Source organism: Lutra lutra, chromosome 13, assembly GCF_902655055.1.
Source record: "Lutra lutra chromosome 13, mLutLut1.2, whole genome shotgun sequence".
Taxonomy (NCBI): Eukaryota; Metazoa; Chordata; class Mammalia; order Carnivora; family Mustelidae; genus Lutra; species Lutra lutra.
In genome coordinates, this window is record NC_062290.1 from 24,717,354 (window position 1) to 24,727,446 (window position 10,093).

Consider the following 10,093-nt stretch of genomic DNA (forward strand, 5'->3'; position numbering starts at 1 on the left):
CATGCAGCACCTGGGAAGCTCTCATGTCCCCAGGGGAGACACCCTGGGCATGAGTCAGTGAGGCCTTAAAAGTCAAACAATCTGATGCAGGGGCAGGTCCAGTGCATTGGCCTTGGACCCCAGCTATGCTCCCTCTTCTCCAGCATAAGCTTTAAACCCATGCAAGTGTTGTTCTTTGAGATCAATGATTTAGATCCTGCAGAATTGGTATGTTTGGTGGGATGGTAGTTTTGACTTGATGCTCATTCTGCTTTATAAATTGAGACCTTACTGGCTTGCTGGTTGTCAAAATTCTAGATTGTGGTTGACCTGCATCAAGTTCCTTGGCCCTGGATATCTTCCTGGACACTGTGGGCACAACAATAGGTTCTGGATTCTTCATCTTTTTGCCTTGCTGCCCTCCTCTTCTACCACTTGAATTTGCACTTTATCCTTTGGCTCATGTCTGGCCCCAGCTTGCCTTACAGGAGGCATTGAGGACTGACCGTTGCTTATGGTGACATGTTTGACAGGTTTTAGAGTCTGTCTGCAATCCTTAGTTTTCTGGACATCCTCTGCAAACTGATGGTTGAGAATAGAGGGTGATTGCCTCAGAATTCTCTGTTCTTCCTTGCCCACAGTTGAGGTGGCAGGGTGAGGGCCATCTGGAATGGGGGCTGAATTTGCTGTTCCTGCTTTGTCTCCATGGAGAGATTTCAAGCTTCCTCTAAAGGAGTTGAAGCCCCCAGCTTTTGAATTTGTTGCAGGAATTGGATTGGTTGAACAGGAAAGGCTACAAGGGGATGGGGATGTGGCCTTTCTTGATTTAAAGATCTCTATGGATTTAAGGACCCTGGAGGGAAGGCCCCATAGCATCCTCCAATGAAACCTTTTAATATGGGCTTCCAGCATCTTTTCTGCACTAGATTCAACAAAGGGAAGCTCCTGGAAGGTATTCAGGGAGTAGTCCTCAACCTCTGATGGTGGCAAACTTCCCTGTTTTATTTCAGTCTGGGATTTCTCAGAAAGTAGTGATGTCTGCTGCATAGTATGCCATGAATTATGCACAGTCCCCGGCAACTGACCCTCACTGATTTCCTCAGACTTTCTGTGTAAATGTATCTTCAGGGCATTTTCAAGTTGTCTTTGTCCCATAGTCTCCACAGACACCATGGAGTTTTTCTCTGACGGGCTCCTAAGTTCTTTCTCAGAATCATACTCCATATCATTATCTAAAGAGCTCTTCAGGTCACTCAACAGATTTTTGGGGCCATTCTCTGGGTTGTGTCCCTGATCCTTCTCCAGGTAATCATTATCCTTCTCCAGATCATCATTGTCCTTCTCCACATCATCACTGTACTTCTCCAGGTCATTGTTATGCTTCTCCAGGTCATCTTTGTACTTTGCCAAGTCATCATTATCTAGATGAAGCATTTCTGAGTCCTCCTCATAAATACTTTCACAATCACTCAATTTGCTTTGTCTCTTAGAAATCCATGAGGGTCCACGATAACACTGTGACTCAGGTAGCAGTGGAAGAGTACTTGGACGCATCATCAGTGTTAGAGACTCAATGATCCTGTAGGGCAGGCCCCACTGGTGTTGAATGAGCCTCTTTTGAATGTGACTCTCTAGTTTTTTTCCGAAACTCATCACTGATAGAAAACTGTCTAGGAGGGATAGAGATGGCAGCATGGGCCTGGGAGGCCCAGGGGTTGAGAATGGTTAGGAGCCAAAGGACAAAAGTCCTCCTGGGATCATTGGACAATAGTGGGTAAACCCCACGCACATTCCTGCTCCTTCTGCAACACGTTCCATTCCAGGTGTTGCATTTCATTTGACATGAGACTCTCAGATTCATTCTGAGGTCTCCACAGACCTTGATGTCTGGTAGAGGACCAGATGGCAGGACTGGGAGTGGGGATTGAAGGTGGGCCTGGGGCTGGACATGAGGGATGGGTTGGGGCCGGGTTTGAGGCAGGAGTTGAGGCGGGTTCTCAGGCAAGGATGGAGGAAGCGGATGGGGAACTACTGGGGATTCCTGCTCTATGGAGGCATTTGAGATTCTATTGAAAATAAAGATGGAGGAACAATTATCTGAAACATCGGCAGCAGAGAACAAGGACTCACTATGCGGAGTTTTGGAGACCCCAGAAGAGCTGGATGGGGGGTTGCTGTAAATGGCCCTCCTCCAAGGTTGCAGGGTATGGGTGCTGCTGCTGCATAAGCAGCTCCTTTGATTGGTCTTTGCTACTCCAGAAAGGAATGGAGGATGCCACATCATGCGTATCAACAATTGTTTGTTTTGGAAAAGAACCCTTTGTTTCCTTTCACCTGAGGAAGTCACACCTCTTTTGGACTTGTTTCTCTAGAAGTGCCAGGGCATCAGGGCTGAGAAGTGAGAGGTTCCCAGGCTCTACAAGGTTGGCTGCAGGGTCTCCCCTGGAAGAAGCGTCTGAAGAATGGAGGGCTTGATGGAAATCACGTGGAGCCAGGGTTGAAGGGAAGAAGTCTTTGGCATGAGTTTGCCACTGAGGGAGGTCTAAAATTGACAAGCTGGAGGGGTCAATGCCTGTGATTGCTGGGACATAAGTAGACAACCCACCAGAGCTCTCTGGGGGTGGTGAGCTCTCTGGAACAGGCTTCCTTGAGATGGAATCAGAATCTAGATCCCCATCCAGGGTTGGGAGGATTTACTTCAAGTTCACAGCACTTTGCAGGGTGAACATTTCAATCTATCATAATTATGTTTTTTAAATTATGTTTTGATATTAAAACATACAAATCAGGAGATGAGTGAGTATAGCATAATTCTTCAGACGTACTACACTGTCATCAAAGAGACTTTGACTTGAATCTCTGCTTTAGCATTTTCTACCTCATAAACTTGGGAAAGTAATTTGACTACTATAAAATGCAGTTTCCTCAGGGTGCCTGGGTGGTCAGTTGGTTAAGTGTCTGCCTTTGACTCGGGTCATGATCCCTGAGTTCTGGGATAGAGCCCTCAGTCAGGCTCCCTGTTCAGTGTGGTGGCTGTTTCTCCCCCTGCCTGCTGGTCTCCCTGCTCAAGATTTCCTCCCCTCTCTCTATCAAATAAATAAGTAAATTCTTTAAGAAAAAATAAAAATAAACTTTAAAATGCAGTTTCCTCATCTATCTACATTATAGAATTGTTATAGGAATTGAAAGAGATGAGGCACCGATGCATATTCCATACATTTAAAACTTATTTTGAAGGTGACTCGTTAGCGCAGTAGGTAACACGTCAGTCTCATAAAACTTATTTTGAGTACATAGAGCTCAAAAATATTATTTTTATCATGCTTTTTCATAGATTAACTTTTTATCCTTTTGTGTGTGTGTGTGTCTTTTTGATATCAGCAATACAAAGTTGGATAGAAATGAGTGCCTGCGAGGGCATCTGGGTGGCACGGTTGGGTAAGTGTCCGACTTGGTTTCAGTTCGGGTCATGATCTCAGGGTCTTGAGATCAAGCCCCACGTCCAGCTTCATGTTCAGCGTGGAATCTATTTGAGATTCTCTGTCCTTTTCCCTCTGCCCCTCCCACTTGTGCTCGCTCTCTTTCTCTCTCTCTAACACACAAACACATACAGACAAATAAATAAATAAATCTTTAAAAAAACAAAAATGAGTGCCTGCCATCAAGGAGATTGTATTCTAGGGGTGCCTGGCTCGCTCAGTCGGTTGATTGCCTGCCTTCAGCTCAGGTCATGATCCGAGAGTCCAGGGATCAAACCCCACAAATGGCGCCCTGCTCAGCAGGTAGTCTGCTTCTCCCTCTCCTTCTGCTTCTCCTCCCCACCCTGCTCATGCTCTCTCTCTCTGTCTCTCTCTCTCTCTCTCGATCACTCTTTCTCAAATAAATAAATAAAAAACCTTAAAAAGAAAAAGGAGACTGTATTCTATCAGAATAGATAGAATAGCAACAAAATGGACTGTGGCAAATGCAAAACCATCAGCATGAACAAAGTGCCACGAAAGCACAGAGAAGCAGCAATTAATTTTGCCTAGAAAAGGAGAATAGGGTTCTCAGAAAAAATTCCATAGCCTTATTTACCTTGATGGGGGGTTGGGAGGTCATCAAGGTATTCAATTAAATTGAGTTTTTGAGGAATGAACATGCACTTGGTATTGACGGTTGAGGGCACTAAAATATAAATAAGCTAACACCCCAACAGAATTACAGAATCGGAAAATACAGAGCCGGAAGGGACATAGGCTGGAGGCTGAGATGTTGACCTAGTACTTCCCCCACTCCCTTGCTGTTGAGTGCATCCACATAACTAGTTGTAAGCGAACAGAACAGAGTATAGAAAAGAAAGCCTAAGGGCACATACTCCCCTGGTGCAGGTACAAGATGGTAGAATTTCCGTGATAATGTGTCACCCAGGTTACACCACTGTACAAGTTGGGAATTCATTTTGGTGATAGTAAATCACTCAGACTGGGGAGTTGCTTGTTACCATACCGTAACCCGAACATCCTGATGCCCTCAGGTTGTTTTAATGTTCACGGAGCGTGATGCCTCATTTTAGAGTGGAAGAAACCACGGTGTCAGAAGGAGTAGGAGAAAGGATTGGCCTCAGATAAAGTGGGAGGTGGGGGTTGCTACGAAACCAACTGAAATGTGTAACTAAGCTGCACTTTCTAATATTTTCCCTGCTCACACGTCAGTATTTTTCAGAATTTAATCTTAAGATCCTACTAAGGACATACACCCTCATTTGGCCAACAAAACCACAGTATGTCACGGGGTCATAGTGCATATCAAGGTTACAAAAACAGTTAGGAATTGCCTTAAGAAAAACAAACCCATCTGTGTGTCTTTGCGTGCCACTTCAAAGCCACTAAACCATCTGAAATCAAACTTCTTAGGATTAAATAGGCTACAAGTTTGAGACCTAGAGAATGTCACTTTTAACCTCTAGCAAATTTCCACAGCCAAGTGGTAAACTCTTCCCAAACGACATTTCTAACGGGAGGCCGACAGACTTCTAACTAAAGCAGTTCCGATGTGCCACTATAATAACCTGCTTCTTTTGATTGCATTTATTTTTAATGATTATTTTCCCTGCATGCCAATCCAACCTGTGCTGCCAGCCCAGAGCGAGGGGGAGGGGAGGAGGCAGAGGACCCGGCACATTGACTTGGGCTGCACTGCCACCTAGAGGTTGTGCTGAAGAACTGACGCATTGCTATTCAGAAAGGCCCGTGTCTGCTGTGAAAAGGGGACCTTTCTCCACAGCACCCTGCTGGCTCAAGGAACTGAAAAAAAAAATACATTATGGGGGGAGGGGGGAGAAGCATGACCCCTGCGTGCTTTCAGTGAAAAATTATTGCCTTGAAGAGGGAGCCCCTTTAAGTCATATTTGCAATTTGCACTTGGGAAATGCTTTTCTCTCAACAGTTATTTTCAGCACAACGGTTACATTTGATTTGCACCTTGAACTGAATTGACAGAAAATCATTTGGAAGTGGATTGTTACAGAGTCTGAATAGGTCCATATGGTCGGAACTACAATTCAATTGCAAAAATAAAATTTATTCAGAACTTATTCAGGCTTGACTCAGAAGCCAGGAGGTGTACTGAGGGGATGGAAAGAAGGACAAGGCCAATGATGACTTGATGACAGCCTAAATTCAGCAAATGAGAGTTTGACGGGAATATTCTTCATTGTTATGATTTTGAAGACAAACTGGAAATTCTTTCTCCTCAGGCAATGTCAACTTATATACAATGCAAAACATTTTGAATAACCAAGAAGGACCTATATTTCATGAGGAAGTTATTTTCAACTGATTAATACAAGGAACACACAGGTTCAGGGAAAAGGTCATTTAGGCAGGTTTTGGGAAAGATCATTATTTAGTCAACATTATCAATGATACTGTCTTTTTTTTTTTTAAGATTTTATTTATTTGCTTGAGAGAGCGAGAGAGAGCAAGGGGAGGGGCAGAGGGAGAGGGAGAAACAGACTCCTTGCTGAGCAGGGAGCCCAACTTGGGGCTCCATCTCAGGACCCCAGGATCATGAGGTGAGCTGAAGTTAGACATTAAACTGACTGAGCCACCCAGGTGCCCCTCAATGATACTTCTATATGAGACAGGCAGAAACTGAGACAAATCATTCAAGAGCTCACGAATTTTCAGCTGCAACCTCTTTGTGACATTTTAAGCCAATAATGATGTCACCTCTTAGAATTTAAGAGACACATCTATGTTCTAACTCTGGGGACGACTGATCACATGGCTGTTGCCATTTACATCATCTGCCTGAGATCAAAAAGTGATGTGGAAAGGACAACAGAGAAAAGCCACAAAAGGGGGGAAAATGTATTTTGCAGCACAAAAAGCTTACTACCCGTACAAGTACAAAATTCAAAATTAGGTGAATTAATAATTCCACTCATTGGAAGACATGGTCATTTTCCGAAGGGCACAGTTAACTGTTTCCATTTTCAAGTACTTATGCTTCCTTTACTATTTTAGCACTTTACTCATTTAGTCCTCAAACAAGCCTACATGGTGCGGACTCTCACATCCCCATTTGACAGATGAAGACAGTGAGGTCCTGCGAAGTTAAGCAAACTTACAGGGAGAGCCTGAATCCAAACCCAGGTAGTAAGTCCTCAGGGTCTGTACTACACTATTAAACTAACTCAATAAAGAACACTTTCTATAGGGCAAACCTGCTGCTTGTTTCTGTGAGGTTGTTCAAGATGGTTCCTCCACTCATGAAAGCCATTGCCTTCCTGAGGTCCATTCTGGCTGCCACTCTGGAGCTTTCCTTTACTGCTTGGATGACCATTCAGATCAGAAAACCTCTGATAACAGGAGCGATAAGCCTTATCAGTGTCCTGAGACCTAATGGCCTTTTCCACTGGATCCTTCTCTGGAGCTGAGCCAGCCCATTCTTCAGTCACCCCACCAGGAATTTCCCTTTCTTGCCCCGTGTACATGTGTGCCTTCCCCTCTCCGGCCTTGGGCAAAGGTGACTTTTCTGAGGTCATTTAGTATACCCTGTCTGAGGGAGATGTTCAGTAAATATTTGAATAGGATCAATGAAGGTATTTCCAAAGCTTAATCAAGCCAGAGGCATTTTCAATATTGATGGAGTTCCTGGCGGCACTTCTAACCTCACCCAAGATCCCTGGTGGCTGAAGATGGAAAGTGGTCAATTGCCTACAGGCATTCATTGTTCTCCCTAAGATGTCCTCAGGGAGAACTGGAACACTAAAAAGCTTCAGTAAAAAGGATTTTACTGGTTCAAAAAAAAACTTTTTTTTCAGCCAAGGGAAATAAGGCTCATCTGCAAATGTCAAACTAAATGTCTCTTTGTTGTACCTTTTAGATCCTTTCTGGTGAGGGAGAAAGGGAAGTCATTTAATTGTAATTTCCAAAAGCTGCCAGTCTGCATACAACATGTTCAGTTGCTTTAATTATTAAATCTCATGCTATCAAGACATAATAAAATCTAAATTATCCATGGGGTTGGAGGAAAGGAAAGTAGAGGGCTATGAACTCTTTCCCCTGGCACACCCCTAATATTATCTATCAGGTTCAGAAGTATTGAATAAACAAAAGAAAGAACAAAAGAACCCACAAATCAACCAATGAAGAAATAAGTGAATGAAGGAACCACATATTCTGGGTCAACCGAAGGGTTACATGTCATTAGAGGCAGCTGATCTACTACACCCAGACAATGGACAACCAACCATGGAGACCATTCCCTTCTCGTACTTAGGCAGTGTCTGCAGCCAGGTGCATGCTGTCTAGTGACCTGGCTGGCCTGACCAGGAGTTGGCGGGCTCCAGCAAGCTGAGCTCCAGCAAGCCAGAGAGCATTCACGGCACCATGCCCAAGAGAAGTGCCAAAGATAGAAGCCAGAGGAGTCTGTCTAAAGTGGGTCGTCAGGACAAAGGAGGCTGGTGGTGGGTATTGGGAGTCAAGAGAGCCAGAGTAAGGATCCAAAATGCCAACAAGCCTAAGGAGATAAGCCAAGCAGATTGGAATCGATGGGCAGAAGGGCCATTTTTGCCAGCACCAAGACCACCAGTATTTTGTTAAGCTGAGTTTTCTTTTTCTTGTGATTTTTTTTTAAATGGGTAATATAATGCACATGAATCAAACATCAAAATGCTCCAAAGGGTTTGCTGAGGGGTAAACTCATTCTCACCCATGTCTCCTAGCTCCCCAATTTTCTTCTGCTGGTTTTCTTCTGGATTTTTCCACAGGTAGCCTGTACCTATATAAGCATGTGTGTGTCTATAACTTTTATATCACAAACCATATCATATTATATGTATCAGTCTCTTTCTTTTTCACATAACAATGTCTTAGAAGTGGTTCATAGCTGTATATGCAGGGCTGGGTCATTCTTCTAGAAGGCTACGTAATATTCCATTGTACAGGCACACCATAATTTATTTACCCATTTTTAAAATGTATATTTAGCTCCCATTCCAAACTTCGCTACAGCAGATAACGTCGCGATGGTAAGCATTCTGCATGAGAGTGGACAGATCTGTAAAAGGGAGACTTTCACAACAAAGAGTATGTGTATGCAGGTCTTTGAGAGCCAATGATCTCCACACCATATTTTCCTCCTGAATACTGACTAGAAGTATTTCAGAGAGAACTTTCCTACCTTCTTCTGTTTGATTTATTCAGTTTTATTCATCTTGGCCACGGACCCCAAAATAACCCAAAACAGAACACTCAATACCACCACCATTCTTTTAATAATTTAAAATTTTGGCTTTCAGCTCTCTGAAGCCAATTTAAATTACTGCTTGATTCTAAAGACTTACTCACATTTCCTCTCCTCACAGTTTTCCCTGGGATCAATCCCCTGCATTGAAAGTATAACACAAAGATGTCACCATAGGTATCACCTGTCCTTGATGGCGTCTTCTGAGAAGTGGATATACCTGTGGGTGGGATGGGGCAATGACAAAGCTTCCTAACTTAGCTGCTAGACTGTGAGTTCCTAGAGGCTAAAAAATTGTATCATATTCACCTCTTTTTCTCCTCCCCATCACATACCCCACTCAATGCTACTGGCTATAGCAGGAATTCTGGAAATGTTTGGTGACTGTATTATTTTCCTAGGGCAACTGTAATAAATTGCCATAAACTAGGTGGCTTAAAACTATATAAATTTATTCTCTTACAGTTCTGGAGACCAGAAGTCCAAAATCAAGGTGTTGGTAGGGACATGTTTTCTCTAAAGTTTCTAGGGGAGAATTTGTCCTGTACTTTCTTCTTAGCTTCTGGTGTTGCTGGAAATGTTTGGTGTTCCTTGGCTTGTAGACACATCTCTATAATCTCAGACTGCATCATCACACTATGTTTTTCCTGTGTTTCTCTTTCTCTTCTTATAAGGACACCAGACACATTGGATTAGGGACCAGCCTCACCAAGCATGATGTCATTTTAATCTGAGTACCCCTGCAGAGACCCTATTTCCAAGTAAGGTCATATTCACTGGTACCAAAGCTTAGGATTTTAACATATATTTTAGGGGGATACAATTTAACCCACAACAGTGACTTAATGAGAAAAAATAAGTAAGCCCATACTGCATAGGAAAAAGAAGAGTAGGAAGGAAATTAAAAAGGAAGGAAAGGAAAAAAGAAGGGAAAATCTGGGTTTTTCTTAAGACTTGAAGTATCATGTCAGTGGGAAAAAAGCCACATGGAGTAGGCTTTCTGAATTTACATTCTGATGAGTCACTACGTGATTTGTATTTCTTCATATAACAGGTTCACACGCACAGTCCTTTCCCCCAAGATCAGTAGTTTATTTCCTAAGTCTTTGCCATTACATGGCTTACTATTAAAAAATTTCCTGATGGTGAGTACTTTGCCTTAAATACCCAGAGTATGGTAGGTTAGGGTCCTATTGTTTGTTTTTGAGGGAAAGAATTTTACTTCTATGCCTAACAGGGGAGTCGCTAATAACCAGACCATATGCCTCTAGTTCTTCTCTCCTCTTCCTGCCTTGAAGCAGTGCCCCACACCCTCACACCCTCATCTCTGCACCCAACAGAAAAAAGAAGAAAGGAAAAAAAGAGAGAAGGGAAAGGAAAG

At 43.2% G+C, this 10,093-nt stretch overlaps 1 pseudogene; it reads right to left on the reverse strand.

Moving 5' to 3' along the window:
* Positions 1 to 378: 378 nt before the first annotated feature.
* Positions 379 to 2,592, reverse strand: LOC125082951 (spermatogenesis-associated protein 31D1-like; annotated as a pseudogene).
* Between the last annotated feature and the right edge of the window lie 7,501 nt (positions 2,593 to 10,093).